This window comes from Trachymyrmex septentrionalis, unplaced genomic scaffold (genome assembly GCF_001594115.1).
Source record: "Trachymyrmex septentrionalis isolate Tsep2-gDNA-1 unplaced genomic scaffold, Tsep1.0 scaffold135, whole genome shotgun sequence".
In the NCBI taxonomy this organism is placed as follows: Eukaryota; Metazoa; Arthropoda; class Insecta; order Hymenoptera; family Formicidae; genus Trachymyrmex; species Trachymyrmex septentrionalis.
In genome coordinates this window covers 211872-229330 of record NW_017304492.1, presented here as the reverse complement: position 1 = coordinate 229330, position 17459 = coordinate 211872, and positions in this window count along the sequence as shown.

Genomic DNA, 17459 nt, shown 5'->3' with positions numbered 1-17459 from the left:
TAGCGTTGAGTATTCACAGTTTCACTTGGTTTTAGAAGCTCATAATATATAACATCACTCTGGTCCCACCAAACACAGAGCATTGTTTTCTTGCCGAAGCGATTTGCCTTGAAGTCGATGTTGATGGCTGGCCTGGATCGATCCATGATTTTTTCCGTTTGGGATTCTCGAAAAATATCCACTTTTCATCACCAGTAACGATTCGATGGAGAAATGACTTTCTTTTGTGCCTGGCCAGTAATATTTTGCAAGTGGTTTTTCGGTTTTCCTGCTGTCTTTCATTCAGTTCATGAGGTACCCATTTTCCCATCTTGTGGATCTTTCCCATGGCTTTCAAACGTATGGAGATGCTTTCTCGTGTCACTTTTAATTGATCTGCGAGTTGTTGTTGCGTTTGAGCGTCATCCTCATCCAACAATGCTTGCAATTCGCTGTCTTCAAACTTTTTCGGTGGTCTTCCACGTTCTTCGCTTCTCACATAAAAATCGCCACTTTTGAATCTATTGAACCACTCATAGCACTGAGATTTACCAAGAGCATGCTGACCGTAAGCTTCGACAAGCATTCAATGAGATTGTGCAGCCATTTTCTTCAAATGGTAACAAAAAACCAATGCTGTCCGCAAATCGTAGTTTGTAGGCAGAAAAATTGACATTTTCAACACGGAAAAAAAATGCGTTGTTGTATGAAACTTGTATTGTTGTGAGTTGAATATTATTGGCAGATATCAAAACAACAAAATAGCGCCAATGACGGGGTTTTACAAAAGCTACATTTTTACCTGTCACCATCTATGTACTAATTCCGGTTTCATATTTACATACCTGGTAATAAATATATAATTTCATCAATGTTAGAGCTGAGAATTCATCACTAGGGTTTACTTTTAAAAACATGAAATTATCTTTATTGAAGTAAAAAAAACTTTGTTTTCAATCCTGTGTCACGAATTAAAATGGATTCATGACCTTAAAAATGTTTTTTCGATTGAAAAGAATAAGATTCACTTTCTTTTAATCTCGTATCATGAACAAAATGGATTTGAAGCTCTTAAATCTGTATTGGATTGAAAGAATAAGAATTACGTAATTTCAATCCTATGTCATGGATTAAAATAAATTTCATGGCTCATTTTTTCCGTAAAACTTTTTTTTGATTGAAATACATACAAATTCTATAGATTCAATTTCACGTTATGGATTAAAGTGGATTCCGTGGCATATTTTTTTGTAAAACTTTCGGTTGAAAGGAATTTCATGATCAGTAACGGATAATGGTAACAACTCAGTATCTGGAAAAGGATTGAGATGAGTAGAAATAAATTTGTGTAGTCATTGCCGAATCTAATTTTTTAATTTTTTGAATGCATTTTAATTCAGTTAAAGTTTAAGAATTTTGTAATCCATTCTTGAATCCATTTTAATCCACGATATGGGATTGAAATTACGGAATTCCTATTCTTTTAATCGAAAAAAAGTGTCTTGCAAGCTACACAATCTATTTTAATCCATAAATTTAAATGACGTAATTGCTATTCTTTTAATCCAAAAGAAATTCGAGATTCTCAAATCCATTTTTGTCCCTAATACGGGATTGAAAGAAAGTGAGTCTTATTCTTTTCAATAAAATATTCTTGGAAGATATTCTTTTGAATACATTTATTTGTGATACAGGATTGAAGCGAAGTTATTCCGACAATGTACAAAGATAATTTAGGAAATAAATCTTAGTAGCAATTTTTGCATTTTATATATACCAGGTATGTAAATATGAAACTGGAATTCGTACATAGATAGTGACAGATAAAAATGTAGCTTTTGTAAAACCCCGTCATTGGCGCTATTTTGTTGTTTTGATATCTGCCAATAATATTCAACTCACAACAATACAAGTTTCATACAACAACGCATTTTTTTTCCGACATTGAAAATGTCGACTTTTATGCCTACAAACTACGATTTGCGGACAGCATTGGTTTTTTGTTACCATTTGAAGAAAACGGCTGCAGAATCTCATCGAATGCTTGTCGAAGCTTACGGTCAGCATGCTCTTGGTAAATCTCAGTGCTATGAGTGGTTCAATAGATTCAAAAGTGGCGATTTTTATGTGAGAAGCGAAGAACGTGGAAGACCACCGAAAAAGTTTGAAGACAGCGAATTGCAAGCATTGTTGGATGAGGATGACGCTCAAACGCAACAACAACTCGCAGATCAATTAAAAGTGACACGAGAAAGCATCTCCATACGTTTGAAAGCCATGGGAAAGATCCACAAGATGGGAAAATGGGTACCTCATGAACTGAATGAAAGACAGCAGGAAAACCGAAAAACCACTTGCAAAATATTACTGGCCAGGCACAAAAGAAAGTCATTTCTCCATCGAATCGTTACTGGTGATGAAAAGTGGATATTTTTCGAGAATCCCAAACGGAAAAAATCATGGATCGATCCAGGCCAGCCATCAACATCGACTTCAAGGCAAATCGCTTCGGCAAGAAAACAATGCTCTGTGTTTGGTGGGACCAGAGTGATGTTATATATTATGAGCTTCTAAAACCAAGTGAAACTGTGAATACTCAACGCTACTAACAACAAATGATCGAATTGAGTCGTGCTTTGCTCCAAAAACGATCAGAATATCAAAAGAGGCAACACAAAACGATCTTGCTCCATGACAATGCTCCATCACACAAAGCAAAACCGGTCAAGGAAACGATAGAGGCGCTTGGCTGGGAAGTTCTTCTCCATGCGGCTTATTCACCAGACTTGGCTCCATCTGATTACTATTTGTTTGCATCGATGGGACACGCACTTGCTGAGCAGCGCTTCGATTCTTACGAAAATGTTAAAAAATGGCTCGATTATTGGTTTGACTCAAATGACAAGCAATTTTTTTGGAGTGGTATCCATAAATTGCCAGAGAGATGGGAAAAATGTGTAGATAGCGATGGCCAATATTTTGAATAAAATACATTTTACCATTTTCCTACAATAAATGTGTATTTTCAATAAAAATATTCCGGTTTCATATTTACATACCTGGTAAACGCATTTTTTTAGGGAACGAAAGAATCTGGCAGGAAAAAACGTCGCTTTATCACGCGAAGCGAAATATTAATCTCTAAATTGAAGACTGTTCAAGTTAGGAAATCTAACATATTCAGAGCATTCATAAAATACGATTTAACTATATGTACACAGTTGTACAACATCCCTTAACATTCGAGGTACATGGATCATCGAAATAGCAATTCCTGTAAGATTGTAGAGATCAAACACGTGCAGCTTCCAAATAGGTGACCGTTTGAGAGTATCATAAAAATTAATTGGCTAATTTAGATGAAAATGGTTTTTTAATTATAATTTTGTGTGCATTTCAGAATATAATGTACCAGTTTATAATACTTATTTTAGCAATAAAATTAATTAATTTTATATCTGATTGACGATTGAAATCCATCTGAATCCATAAAAAACGAATCTATTTGAATCCATAAAAAAAAATTATGTTCTATTCGTGTGTATGAATAAAAAATGATTCAATTTTACTACGTTCAATTCTTTTCTATACATGGATCAAGAATTTGGATTCAAATGAATTAAAATAGATCTAAAATTTTGAATCTATTTTAATCCTTTTTCAGATATTAGGCTTACAACGCTGGGCGGCATCTCGTCGCGCATTTACATGACGATGGGCTGGGCTTACTCGATGATTTTTAATAATTAATATCTCGTTAACTATTACAAAAATTGCAAAATAGTACATGACTTTTCGATTCAGTCTAACTTCAGTCCGTCTCTACCTGTACACGAGCGCTGTGTTAATAATTACGAGACAGTCTATTTTATAGGTATTCCGATATACGCTACAAATCTACAGAACAGTACTGAAAATCTACAGTATATGTACAAGTTGTGAGTTATAGATTTTTAGTACAGACGATGCATAATATTTGAACACAGTCATAAGTGCTTGTTATGTGTACTTATGTTTATATTGATAGATATCACATTGATAGTACAAGATCATAAAATTAACTAATAAAAACATTTATGCTTTCTTTAAAGAAAAAGGACTTTTTTTTCTCATTTTTTCTCTTTTATTCCCTCAAAAATTCCAACAGAAAAACTTTCCAAAAAAGGAAATTTTCCCTCAAAGTGGAAACACTGCTTATACCATACAAAATTTTAAATATTAATACCTATTGGATAAAACACAATTAGATATATGTCAATTTATTGTTTATATAGATTTCAAAAAAGTTAAAAGCAGGGAATAGAAAAGTTACTTTTCTTCCATTACTTTTACAATAACAATTTGATAATAATGTTGCAATGTTTTATGACTCTAACAATAACTAACTTAGCTGAGGTTAGAAAAATTACCTTAAAAAATAAATTGTCATCATTACGTGTTATTTATCGAAAAAAAAAGATAAGTAATCAGTAATGAAGTAAAATTACTCGTTACAAGTTACACTAAAAAGTAACAAGTTACAAATTGCGAGTTTTGTTTTCAGTAACGAATAATTTTTCTAATCCGTTATAAGTAACTATTGACTATTCCAACACTGGTATTACATTATCATAAAAAATTCGCAACACCATTACCAAATCGTTATTACAACAAGGTAAGTAACTAAATAACGGCAGTTACAGAAACTATTTACTTCTATTCCCTGATTAAAAGCAGTGCAAAGTTAATTGTGTGTAACCTCCCCTTGAAAGTTACTAATTAATAATAAGTATAAAGTATTGCTTACTAGATTAGCTTGTTTACCTGCAGACATAAAAAATGGTATTCTGAATTTCCCTGAGACAACCACAGATCGTAACAACTGCATTGTAGGTCCATCAAATGGTAGAGCACCGCAAACTAATACATATAAGACAACGCCAAGACTCTGAAATAGTATGTATTGCATTTTATATATATTGCAATCATAATAATGCAAGTATAAGATACATTAATAATGTTCTCTTTTAATATAAAAAGGTGTAAAGATAAAGCGGACTTCTAGGTTCCCGACTCATCTCTTCAAAGGAGATATTGTATTTCTTACATGATAACATATTAATAAGAGATTTTATATTGAAACTCTTTCTCACTTTTATCAAAACATATCTATTAGGTTGTTCGGAAAGTAATTTCGTTTTTTTTTATGAAAATGAAAAACGATTTTCTTATAGTAAATAAATATTTTATTGAATTATATATTGTCCATTCTGGTCCAATACCTTTTGCCATCTTTCTGGCAGTAGCATGATTCCACGCTCATAAAATTTTTGTTCTTTGCTGGCAAAAAACTGATCCAGGTGATTTTTGACTTCCTCATTTGAAGTAAAGGTTTTACCGCCTAAAAAATTTTGTAGAGACCGGAACAAATAATAATCAGAAGGTGCCAGATCTGGAGAATATGGTGGGTGTGGCAGTATATCCCATCCAAGCTGTAAAAGCTTTTGGCGAGTTACCAAACTTGTATGAGGTCTCGCATTATCTTGGTGGAACACTACACCTTTTCTATTGATCAATTCTGGCCTTTTCTGTTTAAGTGAATCATTCAATTTGTCCAGCTGATGACAGTACACTTCAGAATTGATCGTTGTGTTGTCCGGTAGAAGCTCAAAAAAAAAACGATTCCTTTGAAATCCCACCAAACAGATAGCATCACCTTTTTTTGATGAATATCGGCTTTCGAAGTGCTTTGAGCCGGTTCATCTTTTTTACTCCATGATCTCTTGCGTTTAACATTGTTGTAGACAACCCACTTCTCGTCCCCAGTAATAATGCGCTTCAAAAATGGATCATTTTCTTGACGTTTGAGAAGCAAATCACAGACGTCAATGCGACGGCACAAATTTCTTTCCGAAAGAACATGAGGGATCCATATGTCGAGCTTTGAGATTAAACCTAGGCGTTTCAAATGATCATGAACGGTCGAATTCGATAAATTTAATCTCTCAGCGATCTCACAAGTTGTTATTCGCCGGTTTGCATCAATTAATGCCTTTATTGTGTCTTCATCAGCTTCAACTGGCCTTCCAGAATGTGGTGCATCTTCAACAGCAAAATTGCCGGATCAAAATTTTGCAAACCAGTTTTAGAACTGGCGTTCTGTCAATACATCTTCTCCATACACATCGGATAATTTTTTTCTTGCTTGAACAGCATTTTTACCTTTTCGATAGTAAAAAAGTAAAATATACCGAAAATGCTGCTTTTCACTTTCCATATTTGATAGGGCACCAACCAAAAACTACTGCGTAGAATCAATCGAACTTTTTTCACAAGCAAGCCTTGCTATATCAGCTGTCAAAATATATAATGATTATGCGGCTTAAGTGTGAAGTTGGCTGTGAAAAAATACAATTAAGTCCTCTGTTGGGAAAAAACGAAATTACTTTCCGAACAACCCAATATGTTACTTTAGATACAGAGTGAACATTAGTTCAACTATAAAAAACAGACCTTTTGACACAATCAATGTTTTACGCCAATACAAAAGTAAATAATATAAGAACAACAAAATTATCCATTTAAGTGTTTAATCTAAAAACATTGTAATTCACTATATTGTGGCTCTATTGATTATGAAACGTTAAGACACGCTCTATAGACTGTCTATAAACTCATGAAAAAACATATCTATTTGTGAAATCATTGAAACAAAACATAAAAATTACTAAAATATGCTATAAATATATTTTAGTATAAATAAATGTATAAATTTTAGTATAAATAATATGTTTAATACCAAAATATTAAGAATTCTGAAGATAATTATTAAAAACAATGGAAAAATATAAGGATAAAAAAAGTATAAAAAGTAATGCAAAATATATCTTCACAAATTTATTAATAAATATTTGAACATTGAAATATGCTGCAATACCATAGATTCTATAGAAAATTATTAAAAATAGAAGAAAAGAAATATAAAAAAGTAATGCAATATACGAGGTCTGGCTATTAAATAACGAGATTGCTTATGAAAAAGAGTTTTATTTTAAAAATTATTCTACAATTGAATGCTCCCCTTCAATGTACTCCCCTCCCCTCGCCACACACCGTTCCATTCGTTTTTTCCATTGGTCAAAGCAATGCTGGAAGTCTTCTTTTGTAAGAGCATTTAGGAGCTCCGCCGATTTTCGCTTCACCTTTTCCATCGACTCGAACCGGGTTCCTTTTAAGGCAGACTTGATCTTCGGAAACAGGAAAAAGTCACAGGGTGCTAAATCAGGCGAGTACGGCGCGTGTTCGAGCACTGGAGTGCCTCTAGCGGCTAAATAACGCTTCACAGACAGCGCGTTATGGGCAGGTGCGTTGTCCTGGTGTAAGATCCACGACTTGTTTTTCCACAACTCCGGCCGTTTCTTACGAACTCGCTCTCGCAGTGTTGCCAAAACTGTCAAATAGTAAGTTTGGTTTACAGTTTGACCCTCTGGAACCCATTCAGTCATTTCATTGATTTTGGTCACTGTTTGCGGAGTTGAAACAGAGACAGGTCGACCTGGACGTTGGTCATCTTCGGTGCTCTCTCGGCCTTCAGAAAACCGTTTATACCATTCGAAAACACGCGCACGAGATAGAGAATTCTCACCATAGGCCTCTTTCAACAACTTATAGCACTCAGTCGGAGTTTTTTTTAATTTAACGAGAAATTTCACATTGATCCGTTGCTCGTGTTTTTCGTCACACATTGTTATCGGCACGAGAAAAAAACAAGTTCGTTTCTAACCTCTATAGAAAAAATACTACTACTGCGACAAAAACGTGTTTTCGTACTGGAATAGTAGACACTTCCAGCTATCCAACGCTGCATTCGTTTCCCACCCTACCCCTCTAGGACGCCTTCTGCGCGCGCAGTCTCGTTATTTAATAGCCAGACCTCGTACATGTAATATTTTTATTAATTTATTAACAGAAGCTGATCACTGAATTATGATAAAATGCTAATAAATTTTAAAAATAATTATTAAAAACGGAAAAGAAATAAAAAATAATATAAAATGTATAATACTTTTTTACTAATTTATTTAATTATTAACAAATTGAATATTGAATATGCTGTAATACTAGGGATTCTAAAAATAATTATTAAAAATAATAGAAAAGAAATATGAAATGTAATGCAAAATACATATAACATTTCTACAGATTTATTAATAAAAATTTAATTCTGAATTATGTTATAGTAGCAGGGCTATTCCGTTATTTTCAACCTTAAAATAATATATAATTTATGAACAAACAATATCTTTTTGTAGTAACGTGCTTATACAATCTACTACCTTATCAATCATGATTACTTCTTAAGAGCACAATTATGACCTATAAATTCAGTATACGCTATTCAAAAACATAAACAATATTGTGAGAAAGAATTTTAAGGTAGAAATGGACAAAATGGCCCCGTTCTACCTTAAAATACTTACTATAAATTTTAAACATAATTTTTATAAAAACACTAAAAAGAAATAAAATGTACTAAAAAATGTTATATTTATTATAAATTTATCAATAAAGTTGTACAAATGAAATATGCTAAAATATTATAAAATTCTAAAAGTGATTAAATAAAAATGTTTAAAAAGTAAGGAAACAGAAACAAAATGTATAATAATTTTATAGCTTTATCATCAAAGATATCAGAAAGTTTGCGAGTTATCGTCATGTCTTTATCCATTGCTAATGCTAATGCATTTATTATCAAAACTTACCAACAAAAAAACAGTATTAATTAATTTGACATACATAAATATTTGAACAGATTAATTGTAATTATGAATGTTAAATTTTATATTTAAATTTTTAAAATTTCTTAAAGTGCATAAGATTATCTTTTTCTTTCCCAGATAACACATTGGTAAATAGAAGTTTTTAGAGAATTCAATTTTGCCGCTTAGTTATGAACAATATGCAGCACCGTTATCAAATAGACGGTGGAGATCTCGGAGATTTTTCGCAAATAAAAATCATGCAAGATAAAATAAAAAGCACAGTATTATGAGATCTTTCATCCATATTCTAATGAAATAATTCTTTCTAAAAATGAGTCTCTAAAATTAAATTTCAAGGTAAAAGTAAATAATTTTCCAAAAAAAAAAATTATAACGTCGAAATTACGTAAAAATGAATCGTAAATGATTAAAAAATGACTACATCAATATCGCATGCATATATACGCATAAATTTTCGTGTAACAATTTTGTAGCAACGAATTATTTAAATCTAATTTTAAAAACTTTGTTCGTTGTTCGTTGTTCGTTGTTCGTTCATGTAAACTAGTAGTCCATGAACTATAATTTCGTCAATACAAAACATGAAACAGGCCAATGAAAATATAACGTAGCAACGCGCAATAAATTTAACAAATTATGAAATTGATACATTTTAAATTGTAAATACAAAATTTCAAAAAAACATAATTTTGTATTTAGAGTATTCGAAACTGTAATCTTCTTACGGATTCTCCGAATTCAAACAAAATGTGAATCACAAAGAGTAAGTGAGAATACGCGTTGTCGATGGTACACAAAGTAATAAAATGCAGTTGCATTACTCCTTTATTCTATCAGTTATATAATCAGTATGTTTCAATTCACTTTGGAGTCCTCAGCAAATACAGACAAAAGACTTAACAATCATCCTTTGGATGTCTAATAATGTCTAATGAATTTTTATTCAAAATTTTTTTAATGTATTAAATTTATAATTTATTAAATTTATTGCGCATTGCGACCTGCGTTGTTCTCTCATTGAACTGTCTTATATTTTGTTAATTTTGAGTCTATTAATACTTTTATACTGTTCGTAAATACATATTACAGAGCTTTTATATCAAGCAAATGAGGAGCAGACTTCTAAAATGCACTTTGTCGAAAATTTCATTTTTTTAATGTTAAAAGACTCATATTTTATGCTACTCTACGATGTTCTGAAAGCATTTTTTCACAATCAATTTATGTGCTGAAAAAAGTCTTAGACATTCGAAGTTCATTATGTCCTTTAATTAGAGACAAACAAAATGCATTTGTTTAACATTATTAAAAATAGTTTGGCAATTTTGTTTAATATTTTGCATTTTAATCTAATTGGCAAATTGTTATTTTCTGTAAGGCGCGTAGTTTCCTTATGGCTTGCTTTCTTTCTTATTTTCTGAAAATTATAAATTTCGGACAAAACACATTTTGGAAGTCTGCTCAAATATTGTCACAATGTTGACAGCTCTACACTGTTAGAAATGTTCTTAAATTTCATTAACTTTTAAGTTACACAATTTGAACTTAATTTCATAACATTACATTAAATTTAATGTATTTATAATTAAAAAATATATTTGTGTATATGTACATAAAATTTAATGTATTTTTCATGAAAATTTATAAAATTTAATGTACACGTTCATTACATTAAGTAACTACTGTAACTTAATTTTTAATTAAATCATTCATTACTTTTAATTTCGTTCATAACCACAAGCTTTATTTATGTGTAAAAGAAGCTCGTGGTTACATTTCTAACAGTGTAGACACCATTGGACTGAAAAATAATAAAGATCTCAATTTCAAAAATTTTTTCATTTTCGATATAAACTCCAACTCACAGATATGTAAGACCAATGCGTATATTTTAGTTCTAGAAAAGAATTTTTTAAACTGTAAAGAAAAAAAAATTGTTGCAAAAATTATTGCGTTTAGTCGGTAAAACAGGATTAAGAAAATCCTAAAGTTGGCTGTTTTACCGATTAAGTAGAACTTGCACACATACGATTTACGTGTCATTGACACATGGAGTTCGGTTCGCGCTACCAGCAAAAGTGGACATGTCATGACAGTGCACTAACTACATTAAATGACACCCGATTGAACACGGTTCGATTAGACACGGTTCAATTGGACACAAGCGCTATTCATAGCGCTTGAGGCTAGAAAGCCCTTAGATACTCAGCCGCAACAATTGGTGGTATCCAATCGAGACATGATCAATCGGGATCTTCCCATTGCTTTCACGTCCGTATCAGTATTATCATATGCGAGAAATAGAAAATCAAGAAAATCAAATAATTGCGCATTTCGTAACGGCAGTATGTGAGATTCCATCAGTGATATAGCGAGAAGATGTAAATCTTTCATTACTTCCTCTAATGATCTTTCCGTCCCACTAATTCAATTTAATGCTTTCAAGTCGTCCCCGGAACTCAATGTTAGAATCACGCATAGAATACCGTCTGAAACATCTATTTCCTCTGCGGAAGCTTGGGTCATCCTTCAAGTTCTGCACAAGTTCGTCTCTAAGAACTACTACTCCGATATCATTATTTTTACAGACTCAAGAAGTGCTTTAAAAGCAATTAGTCATGCTAACTTCAATCATAACAACTACCTGATCAAACTAACTGAAATACCAACTGCTGTATCTTTCGGTGCAACAAGCTAGGAAACAGTTTCGCCTAAAAGATTGAGATCCACGAGGAACGTTGATGGATTGACCACAAAAAGACTACTCCCGTAATTCCAACATTTATCGTTTTTAAACAATTTCTATCTTGTTACGTTTTATGAAAATTAATAATTAATAATATCTTGTCGTAATATTCTTGAGTGTACTTTCACGTGTACTTTCTACATAAAGATTATACGTTTCGCGGGTTTTCTCCATGTCCAGATCCATTCTTGAAATGCCAACATTTCGTGACCTTGCAATCCATCATCAAGGCAAAGAGCAGCCTGATAAGCTGTTGTTTCGGGCCGTTCCTTTTTATATTATGCTGCTTGTTGAAGTGGTGGGGGAGGAAGGGAAAAGAGAAGTGGTGGCGGGAGGAGGGGGGGGGGAGATGAGGGAAATTGGTCTTCAATAACCGAGAGAATGGTCTTCCATATTTTATTTATGTTGTAGCCATTATCTCTATTTATTGTTAGGGTGTTTTTGTATCTCTATGACTTCTCTATACTTTCTTGAAAAGTATGATGTAATATTGGCTACCATGGTCGTTTTATCAAACAATATTTGATGTTCTGTTTCGATATTGTGTTCTGATAATGTCGACTGGCGTGTTTTTAGCCTGATATTACGTTGGTGTTCTTTTATCCGTAGATTGACCATTCTCCCGGTTTCTCCAATGTATATTTGCCCACAGAAACAAGGAATTTTGTATACTCCTGCGTTGGAGTTGAGTTGAAGTCTTTGATCTTTAGAATTTCTTAAGATTAGTCCTATCTTTTTAGGTAGTTTGAAGATAGTTCGGATATTGTGTTTGTTTAATATCCTGCCAATCCGATCTGTTGTTCCTTTGACATATGGGAGAATAGGATCCTCACATCGTCTGGTTGTGTATCAGAGATCATTGTCTTGTTTGCATGTTCATTGATTATTTTGTCTTTTTTATCCGTTTTTCTGTAAGCCAAGTTTTAGATAGTTGAGTTCTGTCTGTAGATGTTCTTTGTCAGATCTTTGTGAAAGCTCTATATACAAGTGAGTTGATTGCTGACTGTTTTTATGCTGGGTGATAGTGCCACTCGACATGTAGAGGGAGGGAGGGAGGAGAGAGAGAGAGGGAGGGAGAGAGGAGAGGGAGAAAGGAGAGGGAAGAGAAAGAAAGAGCGAGAGAGAAGAGGGGGAGCTGACGGTTCTGATTAAAGGATAATAAAATAAGTTTGCAGATATTTTAAGGCAAAAACTTTCGCGAATTTGCAATATTGGAAACGCAACAAAGTTGTGCTGTGCTCACAAGTATGGTTACAGTAGTTAATATTGGGTGTTTCAATTAATTCGTAGCGTTTTCTAATAGGTGGCGTAGAAACGCCACCCATTAGATGGCGTGACTGTATTATTCCACGTAAACCTGCTGTTATTGAGCGTCGTTTTTAGTATATGTCATTTGGTTGAAGCGTAAATAACAAAACTTTTTACTTCATCGAATATGTCTAACTTTGTGCCGGATAAAGTGTTTTTGCGGGGAGTTCTACTTCATTACTTTAACATGAAGAAAAGCGCTGCCGAAAGCCATCGAATTTTAGCGGAAGTTTATGGAGAGCATGTTCTAGCTGAGCAAACGTGTCGGAAGTGGTTTTCTCGGTTTAAAAGTGCTAATTTTAAGCTGAAAGACAAGGAAAGACCTGGGCAGCCGAAAAAATTCGAAGATGAAGAATTGGAGTCATTGTTCGATGAAGATCCATGTCAAACACTTCAAGATTTAGCTGAATCATTGGGAGTTAACTTTTCAACAGTCAGCAAACGCCTGAAAGTCATGGGAATGATCCAAAAGCAGGGAAATTGGGTCCCATACGAATTGAAACCAAGAGACGTGGAAAGGCGTTTTTTCACCTGTGAACAGCTGCTTGAACGACAGAAAAGGAAGGGATTTTTGGATCGAATTGTGACTGGAGATGAAAAGTGGATCCACTACGACAATCCCCAACGGCGAAGTCAAATATCCAAGCTATGCTCTGCATTTGGTGGGATCAGCGGTGTGATCTACTATGAGCTGCTCAAACCGAATGAAACAATACGCTCACGGAAGAGCGTTACCGAACTCAACTGATACGTTTGAACCGCACATTAAAGGAAAAACGGCCGGAATATGGCGATAGACACGACAAAGTGATTTTGCAGCACGACAATGCTCGACCACATGTTGCAAACCCGGTGAAAACCTATTTGGAAACGCTCAAATGGGAAGTCCACCCGCCGTATTCTCCAGACATTGCTTCTTCCGACTACCACTTGTTCCGATCAATGACACATGGCCTGTCTTAAAAAGTGCTTCACTTCTTATGAAGATTATAAAAAATGGGTCCATTCGTGGATAGCCTCAAAAGATGAAGGGTTCTTCCGACGTGGTATCCGTATGCTGCCAGAAAGATGGGAAAAGGTAGTGGCTAGCGATGGGCAATACTTCGAATAATCTATTTGTAACCATTTTTGCATAATAAAGCCTCAATTTTCAAAAAAAACCCTACGAATTAATTCAAACACCCAATAAAAGATGCAAATAGGGTTATGAAAAAAAAGAATTCACCAGCAAAATGCTGTAGGACTGTTTTTTGTTTTTACCGTTGCCAAGCAGGAGTCCTCCCGAAACACCAGTCAAAACTATCCTTCGGAATGATCGCCTTTCGACAACTTATTATTAAATATAATAATAATAACTTCCTTAAAGTGCAGTTATAATTAAGAAATTATATACAACATTGACATGAGTGAAATGAGTACATCGCAAAAGGCGAAGTAACAGCAATAATGCTGCTTATAAACCTGAACCCAAAAGTTAAATATGAGACAGAACATGAATTTTAATTAAGATTGCAGGTATGACGATTTTCCGCCAAAATAGCGCTTTGAGTTTGACGTATAAAAATAAATTTTCGGCGCTTAGCAATCCTGATCTTAATATAATAGAAACAGAGTATAAAATAATATAATTATAAATATAATAAGATAAAAACTATATAAAAGAATGAATGATTATGTAATCTAAAAAAAAATTAAATAAGGAACAGATTTAAAAGAGGACAGAGATGAGGAAGAACGGATATCAGGAGGTAAGGAATTAAAATATTTAATTGCGATATAGGAGAACGAAGTTTGAAATTGATTGGTAGTACGATGCAATGGATATAAGAATACAAGCTGAAAACGTGTGGAAGTAACTGCATCAGAATGAAACTCAAAGTTAGAGTTAAGCAGCACTCTTAAATATAGAATGGAATATTGAAAGCCAATACATTTCGTACAAGGTAACATAAGTGAATAATAAATCTTTGGTGAATATTTAGCCAACTTGATATAACGAAGTTAAATAATCATATTTTTCTTACACATGTAGAACGAAAACATGTATTTTAGATACGCTAAATACAATTTAGTAATTGTTTAATTAGATTATAGACGGACAATATCAGTATAAATAAAATCAAATAATGAGAGACTAAGAAGTTGCGGGACAAAAAGTTTTTAAGACAGTATCTTGCAATAAGGCTTATTAATGTTATTATTGTTATTATTATTATTATTAATTGTAAATACACAAATCCATATGCATAAAAATTCTCTCCTTGAACTAGTGACCATTATCATGCTATTTGACTGTGTATGCGTGTTTGAAAATGCAATGGCATCCTGTTCCTATGGGCTCTGTGGACCTCACGAGCAGCCAACTTTCTCGGTCCAGAAATATGGTAATACGCGTTAGAGAGATTAGCAAAAGGACTTCACATATCACTCATTGACAGGTACTTTATCAATTTATCATAAAACCATCATCTGACTTTTTTCATTATGTGACGGTCCCTTATCAATGGCAGAGTGACTATCTAATGGAGAAAATTTAGAGACTAAACAAATCCTGACAATGTCAAGAGAATTTTAATATTTTTTTTGTTATCGATTACAGCTTTCAAAAAAGCAAAGAGATTCCTATTCATTTTCCCTCGGAGAGAAGACAGAAAAAGCAATCTGTAATTCACAGTAGTCAAGAAAGCCTTGATGATAAAGATGAGTTCTCTAAACAAGTCCTCTAATAAAAATTAAAACACATGTCGTAAGTGAAGTCACCTAGAGATGGAGAGTTACTAGAAATATTCAAGGTCAAATGTGATGTTAGATTGGCCGAACTTTAAAATTTGTATATGTAGACACAACAAAAAGGGTATCCATGTAGGGGTTGTTTGGCTCAGCAGCAGAGTGCCTATATAGTAGGGAAAACTCGGGAGGCTAATCACGATTCGAAATTTCGAATGCCGGCAGAGCCAGAAGCGCCCTAATATTTTTCTTCTATTGTCGCTTACGAAAGAATTAGTCAGCAACGAAAGCATTTTTTATATTAAGACAAAAAACAGTGGCAAAAAATCAAAATCACTCAAAAGTAAGAAAGACTAATCGGAGAGCATAATCTCACATACAAATTTTTAGAATTCAGGTGTCATATGATTTCAAGGAGAGGTTAAAGATACAAAACCCTTACCAACCGGTGATCCTACCATCAAAAACTCCCGTATACCGCTTAGTATCAAAAGACGTTATTATTTTTATTTTTTTAGACATTCTGCCAATATTAATGATTTCTCTTTTATTCAAATTGTTCATTAAGTTGATTAAGAAATACAAAAATTAAATTTTTATATTCGTTTTTCATTAAGAAATAGTACTGTATAATTACTGCGCACAACGAAAAACTCTCCTTTACATGATTTAGGGGAGAGTGGTCTAAATCGGACCGTGTTCCAAATAGGACCTTTTTAATTTAAATGAATACGGTTAAGCAAATTTGCGTACTATTTATAATGTAAAGTCCTTATAAGACACCAAACATGTGTCAACAGTTTGACAGTTCTCTGTCATAGCATTCATAGAATAGACTCAAATGTATTTTCAGCCATCGAGCGAAAATTTTTTTAAAAAAGAAAATTCTTGTAAATCATTATTTAAAAGGTAAACAAATATATATTATATAATGAGACTCGAAAGAATCTATCAGTGAAAAATATAAAAAAGCCCATCAGAGCCTACATCAACTATTCGGATGCACAAAAATTTTTTATTTTTCGTGGAAATGTAACAAAACAAATAAAATATACGTTTCAATCCTTCAATTCGGATCCTTATCGATATAAAATATAAATCGAAATTACATAATTAACGCAAATTTCAAGTTGATGATTCCCGACAATTGGTTCGTTCTTCTTTATCCAAATGCCAAATTAGATAAAGTGAAACCGAAGTTATATGCATTGCGTCACTACGTAGAATCACATCAAATTGTCACATTTGATATAAGCGTTTTCTTACGTTCTTCACGTAAAGAATTTGTGGTGTCGACAGTCAGAGATACAACGTTGTATGTCTGACTGTTACACTCACACGAAAAATAAAGAATTTTTGTGCATCTGAATAGCTGATGTAGGTTCTGATGGGCTTTTTTACATTTTTCACTATTTAAAAAGTGTTAAAATTTTGAAAGGTAATTAATTTAAGATAATTAAAGAGTGTAAAATTCAAAAATGTGGAATTCAAGCGTTTTGTAATCACTTTTGTGGTTTATTGTAAAATTTGTTACAAAATTCGAAAGAACTCGTATGCAAATCGGATAATAGATAACTTACAGGCCTGGTTGTAGTAAACTGGTGATCGGCCGACCAAATCTGGTCCCAGGAATTAAATCAGTAAAATATTATGAGTCATCAAAACTCAGATTAATCGAATTTTATTGATTTCAATTGCAATAATATAAAGTTTTTCAGCACATTAATATCATTCTAATATAATACCTGATTCAGCATAAAATTATTAAAAATTGCTTATTAATTAATTTAATTTAATTCGTATATATTGTTACAGTAGTTTAATTGCATTTATAAGTCCGGAAAGCCAATTCGGCGCGCAGTTCGAATGACTACGAATATGGTATATATGCATGTACATACACAGTATTATATATATATATATATATATATATA